The 3135-nt window shown below is 55.8% G+C and overlaps 1 long non-coding RNA gene across 1 annotated transcript in view; it reads left to right on the top strand.

Moving 5' to 3' along the window:
* Positions 1-982: 982 nt before the first annotated feature.
* LOC119468500 overlaps positions 983-3135 on the top strand; it is a 3427-nt gene continuing 1274 nt past the window's right edge. Inside the window, exons 1-2 of the long non-coding RNA XR_005197179.1 lie at positions 983-1209; positions 2058-2230. This is a non-coding gene — a long non-coding RNA (uncharacterized LOC119468500). The remainder of the gene's footprint in view (positions 1210-2057; positions 2231-3135) is intronic.

The following is a 3135-nucleotide window of genomic DNA, read 5'->3' as shown; positions in this document are numbered from 1 at the left end:
TTTCCTCCCCTGTAAAATGGGAATGGGAACAGCCCCTGCCTCCCAGAGCTCCTAGGGCAGTGCATGCGCCTAGTAAGTGTTCAGGAAGTGGCAGCCATGCTGTTAATATTGCTGCTGCTACTGCTGTGAAGTGAGCACTCGCTGAGACCCCTGACCAGAGGATGGGGGTGTCCAAGCATCCAGGGACCCAGAGAGGCCCAGGAGGTGGCCTGTGCCCAGGGCCTGAGGCAGCTGCAGGAACTCACAGCCTCTTGAAATGGGCAGAGCTGTGACCCTCCCTCTGTTCTTCCCCACAGCCTCCCACCTGCCACGGCATCTCTGCTCTTCCCTCTGGCCACATCAGAAGGGGCCACAAGGAAGCAAAGATTCAGAGAGTGAACTTTCTCACAGGGACCATCCCAAAAATGCCCACACTGGCATCCTGCAGCCCCATTCTCCCGGCAGGGCCTGGAGTCCAGAGGGTTTCCAGCACAGCAGCTAAGAGCCAGGACTCTTCAGAGTCCCAACCGCTATGACCCATTCCTGGCTTTGCCACTTACCTGCTGTGTGACCTTGGGCAGGTTGCTTTGCCTCTCTGTGCCCCAATTTCCCCATCTCCAAGATGGTAGGTGATAGCACCCCTAGAGGAGGTGGTTGTGAAGATTCAGGGCCATGACACAGACAAAGCAGTTAGCCTGGCACCCACTGGGCTTGATGTCCCGGCTCCTGAGGCTGCCAGCTGGTGAAGACGGCAGGACTGCTGGCATCGGACATTCCCTGGGCATTCCCTTTACTCTTTGTGTGAACTCAGGCAATCCACTTCACCTTCCTGTGCCTCAGTTTCCTCATCTGCAAAACAGGCCTAATAACACCTATCTGGGGACATGATGAGCATTCAGAGGAGATTAGCCCAGGAGAGCACCTGGCCAACAGTGCTGTTCTTGTGATTCTGATGAATCACAAGATGTCTGTGACCTGGGACATCAAGCCCAGTGGGTGTCACCCCCGCCATCCAGGAGACACCCACAGCATATGTGGCTTTCTCTGGGGCAGGCCCCAGCCTGGAAGACACTGGAGACTTCCTCTCCAGGTGACAAGGAGCAGCTGAAGGATGCGTCTCCCAGCAAGACTGACATGCGACAGACACGTCGAAATGGAAAGGAAGGTCGTGAGCCCTGGGTGGCCACGCCAGGGCAGAGCAGGCACCGAGGAACAAGTGGTTCCCGCAAAGTAGGTCTTGGCTCCGGGTCCCAGAATGTGTCCCCTGGAGACCCTCTTGCTGCTTGTGTTTTGTCAAGCTGCCTGATTACAGGCAGCTGCCACCACACCTGGCTCATTTTTGTATTTTTGGTAGAGACAGGGTTTCACCATGTTGGCCAGGCTGGTCTCGAACTTCTGACCTCAGGTGATCTGCCCACCTTGGCCTCCCAAAGTGCTGGGATTACACCCGGCCGACCTCTTCTGTCTGTTAAGCCAAGCCTTTCATTGGCTTCTAGCACCTTGGGTGTGCTCCTGTCTAACTGCGTTTGCCTCCTCCATCAGACTGGAGGCTCCTGGGGTGGAGATACCAAGTTAGATTTCTCACCCTGGTCCAAGCACTACCCAGCATAAGGCCTGACATATTGGGGCCAGGGGAGGGAGCGGTGCTCAGAACACGTTTATTGATAGAACTCAAGATCGCTTTCACTGCAACTAAATTGCAATATGGTGGAAAGTTATTTGCAGCAATTTCCATGAAGAAAGGAATCTATCTCTCCTCCCTAAAGTCATGTGATTGTCATGCCAGTAGAAGCTAGTTCTGAGACTAGGTGTCAAGGGGCCTTGTGGCTTCCACTCTTGTGCTAGGGACTCCTCTGCCACCAGTGACCCAGCCAGGACTAGCCCACTGGAGAGTGAGAGGCCCCCTACAGCACCAGGCCCAGATGTCCCAGCTGAGGCCACAGACTAAGTGACTGAGAGCAGCTGAGCCCAACAAAGAACTGTGAGCTAATGAAAACTGTAGTTTTGTACCCCTGAGTTTAGGGGATGTTTGTTAGGGCACGCTACCTAACTGATACACACCATAGCCCATTTCACAGGGAGACGATTGGGCTTTCAAGAGGGCAGAGCTCAGGGCCTCACCTCCATCAGGGGCTGAAGCAGTGAATTAAAAATGCATGCCCAGAGGAGAGTAGCTGTGACCACTTCTGCCAGCACTTTTGGTTGCATCATTAATAAAGACATATTGTTGCAGATAAAGCTCAGACCACAGGTACCTTCCAATTGCTCCTGACATTTTTGCACTGGCTGTTCATTGATCCAGCTGGCAGCCTGGCCCCCACCAGAAAGCGCAAAAGGGCCAGTGGGCATCAGCATCCTCCCCGAGACGGGGCCACAGGGAGAGGGGTTTCTCTTTTGCCCAGGAAGTCAGCCGTGCCCTGGATGGTGGCAGAGGGAAGGGAGCAGGGGAGAGGTCAGAGCTGGCTTGGCTTCCCCTGTGCACCCCGCAGCCCCAGCCACACCAGGCTCAGCATTTTCCACACATACCATGCCTCTGCCACTGCTGTTCTTTCTTCCGGGCACACCATTCGCTCTTTCCCTGCCAGACCATGTCCAACTCACACACAGCCCTCAAGGCCCCTCCACGTGAATTTCTTTGTTGTCCCCACTGCCTTTCCCCTCGTTCCAGAAAGAATCCTCCTCTTCTGTGAGGCTTCCCAGACCACTCAGCCCAAGACTGAAAGCACCCGCATTTCTCCCCATGAGCGTCCCTTGGCCATCATTGTGGCTGCTTGTTTCTTTGATGTCTGTTGGCTGTACCAGGCTGAGTTCGGTGAGGGCGGGCTGTGGGCACGGTGGCATCCACAGAGCAGAGTCCGCTCACCAAGGGGCTCTGTGGACACACAGGGGATGAGTGCATGAGTAAGTGAGTAAACGGCCGAACAAGCAAACGAACTCACTCGCCCTCCTGAGGCTCACAAGTAGGAGTGGAGGCAGAGGTCAGTGGACGAGGCCAGGCGCGGTGGCTCACGCCTGTAATCCCAGCACCTTGGGAGGCCGAGGCGGGTGGATCACGAGGTCAAGAGATCGAGACCAGCCAGGCGCGGTGGCTCACGCCTGTAATCCCAGCACCTTGGGAGGCCGAGGCGGGTGGATCACGAGGTCGAGAGATCGAGA

Source organism: Cebus imitator, unplaced genomic scaffold (genome assembly GCF_001604975.1).
Source record: "Cebus imitator isolate Cc_AM_T3 unplaced genomic scaffold, Cebus_imitator-1.0 Scaffold441, whole genome shotgun sequence".
Classification (NCBI taxonomy): Eukaryota; Metazoa; Chordata; class Mammalia; order Primates; family Cebidae; genus Cebus; species Cebus imitator.
Note: the sequence above shows the minus strand (reverse complement) of the source record. Positions and strands in the feature narration are given on the sequence as shown.